Source organism: Diceros bicornis, chromosome 2 (genome assembly GCF_020826845.1).
Source record: "Diceros bicornis minor isolate mBicDic1 chromosome 2, mDicBic1.mat.cur, whole genome shotgun sequence".
Lineage (NCBI taxonomy): Eukaryota > Metazoa > Chordata > Mammalia > Perissodactyla > Rhinocerotidae > Diceros > Diceros bicornis.
In genome coordinates, this window is record NC_080741.1 from 60,503,735 (window position 1) to 60,520,730 (window position 16,996).

At 35.7% G+C, this 16,996-nt stretch overlaps 1 protein-coding gene across 4 annotated transcripts in view; it reads right to left on the minus strand.

Moving 5' to 3' along the window:
- FHIT (fragile histidine triad diadenosine triphosphatase) overlaps positions 1-16,996 on the minus strand; it is a 1,365,721-nt gene that overhangs the window by 1,124,724 nt on the left and 224,001 nt on the right. The gene's annotated exons all lie outside the window — the stretch shown is intronic.

Consider the following 16,996-nt stretch of genomic DNA (forward strand, 5'->3'; position numbering starts at 1 on the left):
GGAAGAAAAAAATATAACTTCTGAAAATTCCCTGTTAAAAGATGCTGTTGTTTATAAATCATATTTCCTGCTTTTTTATGTTTCTATTAAAGAATATAAAGAAATTTGTTTTGTTATCCAAAATGAAGTAAAGTGAACGGCTGCAGCCATAAGCCTACAATTTGTGCCTTAATAAAATAATAAAAAAGGGTCAGGTACCCCCACAGCCACTCCACCACACACACAGCCTTCCAGAATGGCCTCGTGATCGTGCCCTTATAGGCTTGGCCGCAAACTTACCAGCAACAACTCTGTCAATCTGTCCTCATCAACTAAATGAGCAATGCCAATCTGGGACCCACGACCACTCACCCAATGGAAGAATCCCAGGTTCAGGCAGGGGACAGGCAGAGTGCAGGTAATAACCAGATATTGCTTCACATTGCATTTGGTTGGGAATAAAGGAATAGTGAAACACTTCTGATTACTTTCTGTCTCTTAGTGTTCCCAATTTCCAATACTCTCTGTCCCCAAAGAGGAGACACAGTCCCTAGTTTAATAGACCCCAAAATACATAATTAAGAAACAATCTTTGTGGGGCTAATCAGCACAGCACTATAACTGGTTGGATTCCCTAGCGGACAAAGGTCAATTTCTCTTGGTCCTAAGGCAGAATCTTTCCCTTAAGTGTCCTCGCCTAGACCAGATGCCAGGATGTGTCCATTCTGGCCTCCATATCTTGTAGGCTGATTCAGCCCTAAGAGGGCCTTCTATATTAACCATGTTTCTGAACTCTAGGGATTTGCCAGAGTCAGGCAGAAGGATCAAGAAATGAAGAGCCCACAGATATCCACTATCTATGAATATCATTTGATATTCACATCATTTGATAATATTATTTGATAATAGAACATCACTTGATATTCTATCAAATGCCCAGCCTTGAATGCACTTTGGGTCCAGGATACAGATTTATGCTTCCACTATAATGAATTTCATAGTTTCTAGTATTTTACCCAGGATTAAAATAAGAGGCTATTCTTGCTTTCCCCTTGGTTTCCCCTGATGGGACTTTGATCAACATGGAAGCCAAAAAGTTTCCCAATGCTAGACCATTAACACCAGTTAACTATTCTATTCTGTGGCCACTGCCAAAGGCAGTCTTCTTGTGACTTAATTTCATTGAGAACAAGAAGACCAAAGGAGAGTAGGAGAATGAAACGCTTAAAGTCCATCTCAGCTACTGAGGAGAAACTTTATGAGTCACAATGAAGAGCAGCGAAAAGAAACTGAATTATTAATTCCCATTGCCTCTCTCTGTCCACAAGCCCCCTCTGGTGGAGGAACTAATAGGTAACCAAATAGCTATAATAACAATAACCAAAATTTAAAAAAAAGAAAAGCAAAGGCAATCCACAACAAGACAGTCAGTCCCCGTAGAATTGAGAGTCAAATGTAGTGATTAGCAAATTTGAGCTGCAACTGAAAAACCACTTACAGAGGAAGCACTATGATGAACGACTTACCAAAAGGTCAACACAGCTCTTTTATCTTCACCACCCATCAGTTTCCATCGCCCTCAATTTGTCTGACACGTAACAGAAAGCAGACCATAAAATACTCACCATAAAAATTAACCTTATTTTGCAACATTAAAAGAAGAAACATATAGTTGGATATAGTCTAAAAATATGGGTCAGCTTCTCAATTTGGATCCCTCATATACATTAGAGAAAGCATTCACATTTAAAACCCTGTTATAGGAAGTAATGTACTCAGCAAGTACCAAAGCCCTCTGCCCCATGCTCGGCTTTACCCATCCACTGTTAGTTCTCAAACAAGGGAAGGCACCATTAATCCCTTCCCAAAGACCACAGCAATGATAGCAGGAGTGGGGCAGTGTCAGCATTTCCCCCCCTCTCCCCTGGAAGCCAAACTTCTCTGCAGCCTCTGCTTTTAGCTGCTGTGGATGCCAGGCTTTCAAATTCAACATGCCTGCGATACACAGACGAGGATCAGTATTTTTGTTTGAAATTGCCAACAAAATGAGCTGTGAGATGAGCTACCTTCACACACCCATTTAACAACCTTTGTACAAAAAGAAACACAATGCCAGATGAAAATATACTTTCAGGCAGGAGGGATTCTGAAAATTAACATATCTGCAAAGTGCCAGATCCCCTTAATCAGACTTGCAAAAGTCATTAAGCCATTTTAACTGAACTGATTAAATTGATTCCATCAAAAAAATAGACCACTGCCCTCCTCTCTGTCCTGTCTCTGAATTTACCAATTGCTTCTCTAATCTTGCCAAATCAGTAAGATATTTTGCATCTTGTAGATATAATCTAACTTATCTGAGTTATTAGAGAATTCCTCTCCCTAGACTCTGTTTAAAGAGAGTACCTAAATATCTCGTTATTTATTTACATCATTTGCAGATTTAAAAAAAAAAGAATCAAAATGAAAGAAAAATGTCAAAAGAGTTCAGAAAAAGATATAGCTACAAGGATGTTCATCACCTCACTATTTATAAAAGGAAAACCGTGAAACCCTAAATTTCAAACAAAAAATTTGTTTGTCTAAATTCGTCTAAATTTCAAAAGAAGATTGTTCAAATTAATTCTTTTATAGCCATAAAGTGGAATACTATGTAGACACTGAAAATTATGTGGGGGAATATTTAATAACCTGAAAAAATATTCGTGGTATTATTAAAGGGGAAAACACATTGAAAAAACAGTAATGTATAGTATTATCACATTTATTGACAATGATATTATTTGGATAATAAAACTGAAAGTTTGGCAAACATTGATTGGCCAACCCATTCTCTGTTCACAATCCCCTCCCTCCAGCACCCCTTACAGCTAGGAGTGGTTCTATAAAATGAGACATAAACAGCAGTCTGCTTGCTCGCACTTTTTTTGTCTTGATTAAAAGGAGCAGATTGGTCTAACAGGCCCGTTTTTGTGTTGTCTATCTATATCACTGAATCAGCTGATCAACCCATGACCAAAGATTGTGGTAGCCAACTATGATAGTGGGGGAAAGAAGACAAAACCTTGCAATCAGCTGTTGGATACCACAAGGAACAATTACAACTTTGACTTATTCATCTTTTAACCATTTGTTTTGGTGTCCATGTAGACATAGTCAAAGAATAGTCCCTAGGAATCTATGTAGTCTTACTGAAACGAAGTTAGGGATTTGGGTCGTGTGCAGAATAAGTACCATTCCAAGAGCAGGGCAGCCACATTGCCTCTGCATCGCCAGAACACAGGCTTGTCATCTTGAAAGCTGAAAGATCAGCCTCAGTATACCTTGATAATAAGAACAAGTATAGGCATGTTTCTCAGCCATTTAGGGCCCAAATAAATAAGCAGAGGATAATATAACATAAATAAGTGACAGAAATAACAATAGTGCCTGGATTTACACATATATTTTTTTTTCAAATTATTTTATTTTTATTTTTGTGAGGAAGATCAGCCCTGAGCTAACATCCATGCCAATCCTCCTCTTTTTTTTGCTGAGGAAGACCGCCTCTGAGCTAACATCTAATCCCAATCCTCCTCCTTTTTTTCCCCAAAGCCCCAGTAGATAGTTGTATGTCATAGTTGCACATCCTTCTAGTTGCTGTATGTGGGACGCGGCCTCAGCATGGCCGGAGAAGCGGTGCGCCGATGCGCGCCCAGGATCCAAACCTGGGCTGCCAGTAGCGGAACGTGCGCACTTAACCGCTAAGCCCCGGGGCCGGCCCCTACACATATCTTTTATTAGAGCAGCTATCATACCCTGTGGCAATCTGTTTGCATGTCTTTCTTCCCACGAAACTATAAGCTCCCTAAAGGCAAGGACCATTTCCTTTCATCTTTGGTAAGGATGCCCAAGCCTTCTTCCTTCCAAGGACTCATAACCAAACTTAGATTCCAACTATAAATGCCTGTAATATATGACAGTAATTTTGACTCAAAATCCTTCTTCATTCTAAGTCATCCTACTTTAAAAAAAAAAAAGTTGACAACTTTTTAACATTTCTAAAATATCCTGAAGGGAGGGAAAAATCACACATTAAATTCTGTAAAATAACATTTACCTCCTCAAGCCATGACTAATCAGAAATGACTGGACTTGGCAGCTCCTTTTATCACTTGGTCTATAAGCTAAATTCAGCTCCTATTGTGCCAATTGGAAAATGCCAACATCCCTTCCCATCTCATATAACATCCTATCCCACCAGTCACTCTAGAGTCTGGCAATCTAGTGCAACCACTCCCTATCAGATCAAGTAAAAATTATAAACCAAATTTACAGGGTCCAAGTCACCCTATTCCAGAAGAGGAATGGTGAAGTTAAAAGAGATTAGAAGGGGGGCCGCCCAGTAGTGCAAGCGGTTTAGTGTGCGCGCTTCACTTTGGCGGCCTGGGGTTCGCAGGTTCGGATCCCAGGCACGTCCTGACGCACCGTTTGTCAAGCCATGCTGTGGCCATGTCCCACATAAAGTAGAGGAAGATGGGCACGGATGTTAGCCTGGGGCCAATCTTCCTCAGCAAAAAGAGGAGGATTGGCAACAGATGTTAGCTCAGGGCTGTTCTTCCTCACAAAAAAAAAAGAGAGAGAGATTAGAAGGGTGCTAGATTTATTACTATTGATTCCCTACTGGCAATTTCATGGGAAGATATCCACTGCAGTTATATAAAGCACATCTGGCTCATTTCCAACTCTTTTGTCTTCAAGTTCTTAAAAAAAAATCAACCAAGAAGGAGAAGAAACTAGAAATTGGTGGATGATGCACACAGATTTTCTCTAGAATAAGAAGTCTTCATCACTACACCCTAATTATGGAAATCTGCTCCCTCAGAGTCCAATACATTTATTTATTGAGCCTCACCACTGCCATTCTGGTAACCCAGAGAAGAAGCCAATCTATAATGACTCAAGCCACATTTCACAATAGACTCCAAAGGACACATGATGTCATTTGCTAAAATGACTCAATCCAGATGGAAAGTATTCTGACCTATACATAATTGATTGACCTTTGCTATGCTTTCCTGGTTATTTATATACTATCATATGCATGAATGTATCAGTGGTATTTACACTTGGCAACTACTTTTGAGAACGCATTATCCAATTGGGATTTGAAGCTTTTTACGACCATTTCCTGACCAAATATTCATAAATGAAGGACAAGCAAAGATGTTATCTTAAAAATAATATTTAATAGGCTCTGGAAAGTCTAAGGAAGCTTTGTTACTCTAATTGTTTTACATTACAGCAGACAAGTTCTGTCTATGTAAAGCTGAGTTCAAAACGCTGAAACTGAGGATAGTAAAGGGCAGTATATTTATTTTCTAGTTTGGAGCTCAATAATGATGGTAAAATATGCTTTACCAAAGGAGTGAGATATTTTGCATACTTGTGAGAAAAGCATCCTATGGTGAAGGTAATTAGAGACCATAACAAATGACCAGAGAAAAGAGGACAACTATGTGATGCTCTTTGACTTTTTAATTTAACTATGAATTTGGTTTTACAAAAGGAGTAACCTACAAATTAAATAATATTCAGATGATCAAGATGGTTTAAGATAATCGTAGAAGGAGAGGCAGACAGAGACACTAGATTAGGGAAGACAAATATGTAGTATGCATGTCCCTACTCCCATTATGCATACCCAGGGCAGACATCAATAACTGATCACTGAATTCTTAACCCAAGAGCCCTGACATGGACTCAAAACACTTTCCCAACTAGTTGGTAGGCAAACACTACCAATTAAAAGGACTTGGAACATGGAGTGAAATATATTTGCCATTGCTGAACTAAATAATCATATAGTTCATTCAGATCCCAATACATATTAAATATCAAAAATATGGATGCCATTATGAAATATTCATAATTAAGCACTCAGTTTGCTTGTCTAAAGTAAATTTCCACTGATCTGAAGGTGGATTCACTTGCACATATTGCTATTTTGTCTTAATAATGTAATTAAATAGAAAAGGTTATATCTTATATAATGATCAAATTAATCTGTCTCTTGTTGCCATATACTCCAAGACCCAATCTAAAACTAAACAGATTTTTTTAAACCAAAATTTAAAAGCACCTCTTTGAATCCTAGGAAAACATTAAATCAAATTAAGCAGTTTTCCATAAGTCATGATAAGCTGGTATGATCCCTAGTGTAAACGAAAAGCAAAGAGGGGGTCTAAACAGAATAAGATAGAAATGCTTGTATGTTCACATAGTAATATTATACCGTAGTGAAAAGGAATGACCTACAGTCACATGCATCTACAGGAATAAATCTTAGACACAAAAAATAAAGTGCAAACAGCATGTGCAGAAGACTACATATACAGTGCTTTCCAAGTGATGTGCCTCAATGACCAGGTTACAAAGTTCCTAACGTACTGATCCCCTCAGTTCTGGGAGTGAATACTAGCTGGAGGGGCCAGAGTCTTATCGTGAGGCATAGACAGCATTTATTCCAAGGCACTGTACAATATTTCCAAGTTCAATGTATGCCAAGATGTGAAGAAGTTGGGAAGCACTGACATATGGTATAAAGTCATTTTTATAATGCTCAAAAACTAAAATATATCATATTTTGGGATATATACACATGTGACAAAATTATTTTATATGAGAAAAGAAAAGCAAATGAAGGATGAGTGGAAAATTCATCCAGTACATCCATTCCTTCAGTACAATGGTTACTGTTGGAATGAAAGGAAGGAGATGAGATAGGGAAGGAAGACATGAGTAGATGGTAATGTTATAGTTCTTAAACTGGACGGTGGGTTCATGGGTGTTTAATTTATCATGACCTAAACATACTGTTTCATAAATTTAAAATATTATATAATACTTTTTTAAAAAAACATCAAGATAAGAAGCTAGGCAACTTTCTAGCTTATTTCAGAATCAGTTCTTCAGAGTAGAATCTCAATATGTCAACTCAAGAATAGGTACAACTTCTTAGGGAAGGCTTGAGCCCAGAGGTTTCTAATGGTCAAAACTCTACTCAGTGATGACAAGATTTCGTTCTGCTAATTTAACAGAGTAGTCTAGAGGTTTCTAATCATAAACTAGAATACCCTACTCAACGATTACAAGATTTTGTTCTAATCCAACTAGAGTATTCACGTCAGATTACTGAAAACTCAAAGTTCCATTTCCCCATTCAAACAAAAATACCATAAAAACCATGTGTAAGTCTCTTAATTAGGATTCATTTAGTTATAAAAAGCAAAAATCCACTTCAGGAGCTCAAGGAAAATGGGGGTTCTGGACAAGGAACTAGAGGTATCTCCTAGCACATAGGACAGAGAGTATAGCCAGGCCTCACGAGGAACCAGAGCCAGGAAGTGGGAAGGCATTCAGATCTAATATTGACACACTCACAGTCTCTCTGGGGCTACAGGGTCTTGTGTCTACTTCTTTCTGGACCATTTACCCTATTGCTTCTACCTTTAGATGTGCTTTCTCTGCTTTGTCATTGATATGGCCAAATATTTGTATCTCTTTGCAGCTTAAGTGGAAACCAATTAGTGTCCTGAGCACCATTTAAAAATGACTAGAGAAAAAAAAAATCTGATTAACCCCACCAAGGTCAAGATCAGTCCATACCAGTCTAATCAGCTACAACTATACATCAGGAGTTACCAATTCAAACACCTACAGGAGCCAGGCAGGTAATGAAAGGCGTGAAGCTGACCAGGTGTGAAACATGGAGTTGGAAGAAAAGGGTCTGCAGCCAAGAGAGCTCAGGCTGCTTCTCAACTTTGGCTGTGTAATAATAGAAATCCAGATTTTCCCTGAAATTTCCTGATTTTAAAAACATATCTGTAGGCCATATTAGGCCACAGGCCTTTGCTGTTAGTGTCCTACAAAGAATGAATTGTGGATATTCCAGAGTCAGAGGGTCGCACTGGGCAGACATGGCTGTAGGTGCCAGCCGTTTGGGTGGAAGGACAGTTCTCACAGAAGGGGTCATAGGCCAGGCAGTCACTCCAACAAATCTGGGATTACCCACTACTCTTACATACACCCCCTCACACACAAAACACACAGCTAAACTTCTAAAAATATCTTGTTCAGATCAGATACTAAACTGGGTGGAGATAATTCTCATGTGGCTCTCAATGGGTTCATAGAAAAAAGCAGTAAATCACAAAGAAATCAGACAAAGCAAACGAGAGCCAGAAAAGGACAGCATCATCCTCTTCTTTTTAATACATGGCAAAAAATGCTGCCATAAAAAGACTACTTTCTACAAAGCAATTGCAGATTCTTTTTTTTAATTAACAAAGGGTGACACAGGCACTCCCATCTCAATCTCTTCACCTTACCAGAACTGTTAGACACAGAAGTCTCGGCTTAGATGTCACTTCCTCTAGGAAGCCCAGCCTGAGTCCCCAGTCCTGGGTGAGACAAGTGCCCCCTCAGGTGTTCCCACAGCACCCTGCCTCCCCCCACCCACCCCCAGTTTTGGTACCTAACCCTGGTACTGTATGTGCATAGCTGTTTATTTGTCTCTGCATGCAGGTAAGTTTTTGAAAGCAGAGACAACGTCGAATCCTCCTTTATGCCCCAGTGCCTATTTGTTGAATAAATACATATAGCCAGACACAATGAAAATTTTATTTCTATTTTTAAGCAGTTAACACAGGAAAAAAGATGACTTTAGACTCAATTCCTCCCTATTCTTTTGTATAAACTTTAAAATTTTCAATAAAAACACTTTTACTCAAACAAGAAGTACATATATTATGTTGAATTGTTACAAACTCCAAACCATATTGTTGTGGGACTTATTGGAATATGTGTCATATTTAGGCTAAAAATTCTTAACAGCACCTTCTGTCAGCTTCTAGATATGCATAGATTTTTCCCAATATACCTATATTGATGTACATATAAATATACCTGGTATAGAAGAATAGGGCATGGTAAAATTCTCTACCTCAGGACATAAAATCCATATATTTAAACTTATGAGAAATCTGGAGAAGTATAGTCTATGCATATCCTGCAAGACTTATGTTCAATTCTAAAGAAATGAGTCTTGGCAAATTTCCCTAGTACCAAGAACTGTTTAGTAGGAATTAATTTTTAAATGAAATAATCTAAAAATGAAATAGATGTAGTATTATTTATAGTTAAGTCTTATTCTTCAGTAATTATTGAAGGTGACACGCATGTTTTACCATTGGTAATTGGACTGAATTTGACCAAATGTCTCCTTTTCTCATGAAAAATAGATGCAATGTTCCGATTTTTACTGCTATGTCTGGTCTGGTGGTGCTTCATCTTGTGCAATTTGGGAGCCTAAATAACATGCGGGAAACAGAGCATAATTTCAAAGCAATATGTATATCTGGACAGAAAGAAGGTTAAGTGAGGTCCATGTCTCCAGGCACTTGACCCTCAGTTAAGATAAATTAACTTTAAAAGACTTAATGTTTTATCTTGAACGGGGTGGGGGAGTCTTGTCTTCTCATTCTAACTAGATGGAAGTATTTGGCAAATGTCTTCTTTGAAAGAATTATTTAGCAATGGAATTACAACCAGTGTCATAAAGACAGATAAAGCAAACTGATGGACAAATGGATGAATGAAGAAATGAAAAGCATTTGCCAAGGTCGATTCCATTCATGGGTATTACCAAATGAAAGGGACACTGGGTCATATTAAGTTAAACAAATTTCCTTACTCCAGGAATTGTCAGTCTTTAATATTCATAGCAGTCTTCATGAATTTTCAGGAGGGGATGAAGTATGCAGCATTTGCCATGTTTATTGTCTACATAAAGGCTCTATAGATGTAACCACTCTTGGGACTAGCGGTGCTATCAGACAAATCTAGGTTGAAATTCTAGCTCTGTCCCTGAGTAGCCGTGTTCCCTCTGCAAGTCTCTTAACCCCTCTGAGCATCAGTTACCTCATCCAAAAAATCAGTCCTTTAACTTATATTTCATCAGAACTTCTGCCCTTGACTTCCCTTTGAAGTTATTTCCTATAATTAGTAACAGATAATAACATCTTCACCTGCAATAATTCATCTCCAATTTACAAATGTACACACATTCTTTTATGCATTCAATGAACAGTTATTAAGCATTTAGCACATACCAGGCTGAGGTGGTAACTGGGCATAAACATACATAGTTTCTGAACTCACAAAGCTAATGGCCTTATTGGGAGACAGTGGTAAAATAGTAACACAGATCAGTGGCAGATGCAAAAAAGAGAGACTACAACAAGAGGACTAAACTAGTCTGTAGATGAGAAAACAATGGAGTTGAAATCTGAGGAGAGGGAATTAACTCAGTGGAGATGAATGAAACAAAAGTTCCATGGGCTGAGGGAGCAAGAATATGCAAAGGCCCTGTGGTAGGAGGGAGGAGAGTAATTTTGAGGAAGGGAAAGGACAGTGTAGTTGGAGTTCAGAGAGCTAAGGGAGCATGATATGAGAAGAATCAAGCGAGGAAGACAGGGGTCATGTTAGGTTTTTGAATGATAGAAATGGTTTCCACCAGGGCAGTGGCATGATTAAACTAGCATCTTGAAAATCTCCCTCAAGCTACAGTGTAGAAAACAGATTGGAGGGGGACAACGGTGGATGCAAGGCGATCAGTCAAGAGGGTACTGAAGTAATGATGATAATTTACGCTACGATAGGAACAAGCGATATAGTAGAATACAAAAAATCTGAGTGATATTTAGGAATTGGTAATGAATTGGGTAAGGAGGCTGTGGCACACTTCACACAAAAATCCTAAACTGCAGTATTTGATCTGGTCTATAAATTGTACTTCCCAATCAGCTGATGCTTTTTCTTTACTATACTCTGGGAGATTTGTCTCAATTAATATAATACTTCTCCTCTTTCAAAAATTGTCATGATTCTTAATCATATTCCACAATGGCCATTGTCAGCTATTTATGCCTTATGGAATAGTGGAACTAAAAACTTAAAAATGTTTATGTTAAACGTACATACTATCTTTTTGTAAAAAGACATTATTGTTACTCTTGGCCGAATACATTGTAACTTTGTTGCTCACCTCCTCACCCATTTTCCATCAGCACTGGTACGTGCACTTCTTGTTCCTGTCAATGATTCACTCAAGATAAGAACATAAATTTATTTGTGGGAATATGTATGAATGTTGCTCTGAGAACAAAAGGAAGAGTATTGCTACACCATATTGATGGTTATCATTCCCTCCCCAAAGTGCTGCTTAATCCCTTAAACAAACAGAACACAGTAAAATAATAAGCATTACAAATACCTAAGAGTTTGTCATATTAACTGCCCATTTGTCAAATTTGATAGGAAGGGGAAACTTGGTTTCAATATATACACCTGACTTGTGAAAGATCTAGACAGCAAGTTGATGATTCTTTGAAAACAGTACAGAAAAGTATATATAAATGCCTAAATGAAAAGGACAGGATAAAAATGTTTACTTTAAAAAAATGATTACTTATGAGGAATGGGTTTGGGGTACAAGTATAGGGGATTTTTGCCTATTACTTTACATGTTTATGCATTGTTTAAATTTTAGGAGCAGGCATAATTTTGTAGCAAAAATAGAAGAAGAAAAAGCAGATACTAAAAACAAGATCAGAAAAATAACGTCACTGTTTGGTAATGCCAAGATAGTGAAGGCAACATTTATCATAGAAACCCAATGCATTACACTAGACTTTCATTAAATACAATTATTTTTCTAGGTCCATGACCTGACTGGCCCATGGTATATATCTACACATTAACCACTGACATTGAAAAAGGGTTCAGTTGTATTTGAATCCCATCAACATCAAAGACAATTAAATATATTAAACTCCCGTTAACATTTTAAATGGAATTATAGGTAAATAGAAGGAAGTCATTACAATGTGCATGAGACATTATTTGTTTCTGATCAATTAAAAAATATTAGCAAGAGATCTAGTGAACACTGTATTTGTAGACAGAAACTATTTTTAAAGGAAAGTCATAAAATCCACATCCAATCTGATTGGTCCAAGGTGTTAACAATGGAAGACCCATTTGAAAGCAGAAATGAGATTTTCCTCACAACTTTCCTACTCTTAGACTCTTAGACCACTTTAAGATAAGAAACAAATCACATCTTAGACAACCTAGCCATGAGTTTCCCAAACTGGCCATACAAAAGAATCACCTTTGTGGCTTATTAAAAATGCAGATTCTTGGGACTGGTCCCATGGCATAGTTGTTAAGTTTGGTGTGCTCTGCTGTGGCAGCCTGGGTTCGCAAGCTGGGTCCCAGGTGCGGACCTACACCACTCGCTAGCCGTGCTGTGGTAGCAACCCACATACAAAATAGAGGAAGATGGGAGAGATGTTAGCTCAAGGCGAATCTTCCTCAAGCAAAAAGAGGAAGATTGGCAACAGATGTTAGCTCAGAGCCAATCTTCCTCAGCAAAAAACAAACAAACAGATTCTTGCCTAAGTCAAGATTATGAAGATATTCTATTTTTCTTACCTTATTGAACTTGCAAGAGTCTCCAATATAATGACAAATAAAAGTGGAAATAGATTCTTATGAATAAATTATTGTGAATAATTATGTTATTCACGATCTCAACAAGAAAGTTGTCAATATTTCAGCATTAAGTATAAGGTTTGCTGTAGCTTTTTTGTAGATATCATTTATCTGATTAAGAGTTTCTAACTAAGAGTTTTTATCAGGAATGAGTTAAATTTTATCAAAAGTGATTTTTCCCCACCTCATCTATTAAGATGATAATATGGCTTTTCACTTTTACTCTATAAATGTGGTAAATTGTATTGATTGATTTTCAAATAATTAACTTGCATTCCTGGAATGAACTCAACTTGGTAGTAATATATTATCCTTTTTATATATCACTGGATTTGATTTATTAATGTTTTGGCTAGGATTTTTGCATCTATCTTTATGAGAAAAATTGGACTGTGAATTTCCTTTCTGTTAATACCTCGCTTGGCTTTGGGGTCAAGGTTATGCTGGCATAATAATGTGAGTTTATATCTGATTGGTGGTTCCTCCTTAAGTGTTTGGAAGAATTTGCTGGTGAATTTAACTGGTATTTTATTTGTGGGAACAATCTATAATTATGAAGCTAATTTCTTTAAGAGATATAAGATAATTCAGATTTTCTAAAATGTATTATATCAATTTTAGTATGTTTTTAAAGATTTAACTGTTTCATTTAAATTTTCAAATTTACTGGCATAAAATCTTGGTAATATCTTTTTATTATCTTTTTAACACCTATAATTTAGTGTTATCCTTTGTGCGTTTGTGATATTAGCAATTTGTACCATATCTTTTTTCGTAATTATTCTTACCAGAGTTTTATCAATTTTATTAGCCTTTTCAAAGAACAAGTTTTTGGCTCTATTTATTTTCTATTGTTTGTTTTCTATTTCAATGATTTCTGCTCTTATCTTTATTTTCTTCTCATTTCTTTGAGTTTACTTTGTTTTTTCAATCCTTGAGACTGATGTTTAGATCACTAATTTATAACTTTTCTTCCTATATAATATAAGAATTTAAGGCTATAAATTTCCCTGTAAGCACTGCTTTTGCTGCAACCCACCTGGTTTGATATATTTTCATCATCACTTAAAAATATTTGTAATTTTCATTGTGAATATTTTCTTTGACACACAAGGGAAAGAGTATTACTTAATTTTCAAATATTGGAATTTTCTCAATATTTTATTACTTATTTCCAAATTAATACTACTGTAATCAGAAGATAAACTATGGCTTCAATCTTTTCAAGTTTTTTGAGAAATGCCTATGTCTAGGTATGCAAAATAGTTCCTAAATATTCCTTGTGCACTTAAAAAATTTATATTCTTCAGTTGGTAGGTGCAGTGTTCTACATATTACAATTAGGTCAAGTTTGTTAAATGTAGTATTTGAATCTTTTATATGTTTACTGACTTTCTTTCTGCATGTTCTATTAATTATTGAAAGAGGTATAGTAAAATCCCAACTAAGATTGAAGATTTCTATATTTCTACTTTTTGTACTCTTATAGTTGCTTATGTTTTAATATTTTGCGGTTGTGCTATTTGTATTCATACATATAGTTATGCTGCATCTTCTGGTTAGTGTTTGCATGGTATTTCTTTTTCACATACTTTTACTTTTATTCTTTATATGGCTTTATATTTAGTGCTCATGTAGTCAGCATATGTTTTTATAATCAAGTCTGATAATCTTTGTTTTTAAATTGAAGTATTTAGCCCTTTCACATTAATGTAATTACTGTTATATCTGTGTTTAAATCACCATCTTAATATGTTCTTTACTTGTCCCAAAATTCTTTGTTCCTTAATTCTCCTTTTGTCTTCAATTAAACAGATACATTTTTAGTATTCCACTTTCCAACTCCGTCAGCGTGTTAGTTACACATTCTTTAAGTGGTTACCCTAAAAACTAAAATATGTTCCCTTGACTTATTAGAATCTACCAAAGTTGATATTTTTACTACTCCCTAGATAGGGACTTTACATCATTTTAACTTTATTTACCCCACATCCCACTCCCACTTTATGTGCTATTGTTGCTTTTTACTTTAATTCTACATATATTTTATTTTTCAAGACTTTTCTTATGGAGAATTTCCAACATATACAAAAACAGACTTAATAATGTAATGAAACCCCATATCCATCACTCTGCTTTAATGATCATTAGTTCATGGCTGATCTTCTTCCTTCTCTATCCACTTTTCCTCAACCATATTATTTTAAAGCAAATTCCAAACATCATATCTCTTATAACTATTTTTTGTAACACACTATTCAGCGTGTATCTCTAAAAGATGAGTATGTTTTTTAAAACATAAAACCATGATATCATTATCAAACATATAAAACATTAACAATAATGCCAGAATACCATCAAATATTCTGTAAATATTCAAATTTCCAAATATCTCAAATGTCATAATTATTTTTATAGGTATTTTTGAATTAAGATCCAAATAAGTTCTGTACACTGTGATTGGATGATATGTCTTCTAGGGTTTATTTCATCTATAAATTCCCCTAAATCACTTTTTTTCTCCCTTGCTACTTATCTGTTGGAAAAACTGGCTTGTTTGAACTGAGGTTTTCCAATGTCTGATTTTTTCCCCATGGTATCATATTAAATAAAATGCTCCTTATCTGTACATTCTGTTTATTGGTAATTAGATCTAGAGGCTCAGTCAGATTCAAGTTCATTTTTTGTTGTTTTGTTTTTAGCAAGACTATCTCATTGCTGATGGTGTGTGTTTCTCTCTCAGGAGGCACAACATGTCTAGTTGTATTTTTGTAATCTTCATAGCCATTAATGCTCAATGCCTGGATCCATTAATTCATTAAAATTAAAAAATAAGGATATTCTAAATCTATTTTTTCCCACTTATTAGCTGGAATACTATTATCAAGAGAAAATTCCTCCCATCTATGTTAACTTAATCAGTAGTAAAAGAAATGCAGGATAAATGCTCAATTCTTTAAATTTTTATACTATTTTTCAAAATAATAAATTGGCTCACTAGCATCCTCTCATGGTAACCATTATTATTATTAACATTATGAACTCATGGATTTAAAATATTTGATATGTTTCAATCCACTGCAGTTCTTATTCTGATAGATGCTTCAATTGTCCCATCTTTGGTTACACGAAGTTAAACTCCATTAGGCATTATTTTGATTGATTTAAACAATCCATATTCATTTTCATTTATTTATATTATCTTTTTTTGGTGGTTTTCATGTCTTCCTGTGTTTCCATGATTCCATCTGGGATCATTTCTCTTCTGGCTGAAGAGCTCACTTCAATAGTTTCAATGTAGATAAGCTGGTAATTAATTCTCTTAGTTTTAATTTTTCTAAAAATATCCTTTTTGAAGGATATATTCACTGGGTATAGAATTCTAGATTGGCTGTTATTTTCTTCAGCATTTTAAATATGTCATTCCATTGTTTTCTAGCTTCTATTGTTTCTGTTTAAAAATTATTTCTGAGTCTAATTGGTGTTCCTTTGAAAATTTGTCTTTCTTCCTTTCTTCCTTTTAAGATTTTTTATCTGTCTTTGGTTTCTCAGCAGTTTCATTATAATATGCTTACATATTTTATTTGATTTTCTTTGTTCATAGAGTTTCTTGAATCTATGGCTTGATGTTGTTCATCAATTTCAGAAAATTCTTGACCAGTATCTCTTCAAATATTGCTTCTGTGCCCATTTCCTCTCTAATCTCTTCTGAGCCTCTTATGACCAGACCCAGACCTTCACACCATCCAATATGTCTCTTATGGGATTTTCTTTATTTTTACATTATTTTTTTTTCCATTTTGAGCTTTAATCTGGATATCTCCTACTGACCTATCTTCCAAGTTACTAATCTTCTCTTCTGACATGTCCAAGATGTTGTTAAATCCATCTACTGAGGTCTTAATTTCAGTTACTGTAATTTTAAGTTTGAAGTTGTCCATCTTATTCCTGTTATAGATTCCAGATCTCTGGTGAAATTTTCTGTCTTTTCTTGAACATATTAATCAGTTATTTGGAAGTCTGTGTTTGATAACTCCAATATCTGAACCACTTCTGGATCTATTATTTTTTGGCTATCTTTCTCTCTTGATTTTTGGTCATTTGTTCCTGCTCCTGGCATGCCTACTAATTTTTTAGTAAGTGACAGATACATTGTTTATTGAAAATTGTGCAAATTTGAACAATGTTACCTTCCTCCAAAAATGATTTGATTTTCTTCTGGCAGGCAGAGAGAGTACAGGCAGATCATCTTGATTCAACCGAGGCTGGTCTAATTCCAGTTTGCTTTTATTCTAGGATGTAGCTATTCAGGGACCTCAATTAACAGTCTTGAGTGTTTACCAGGGTCCTACCTCCTAGAAAGCTCCAAACTCGATGAGACTTTGTGAGACTGCCAAAATCTCTGCTTTGCCTTTAGTCT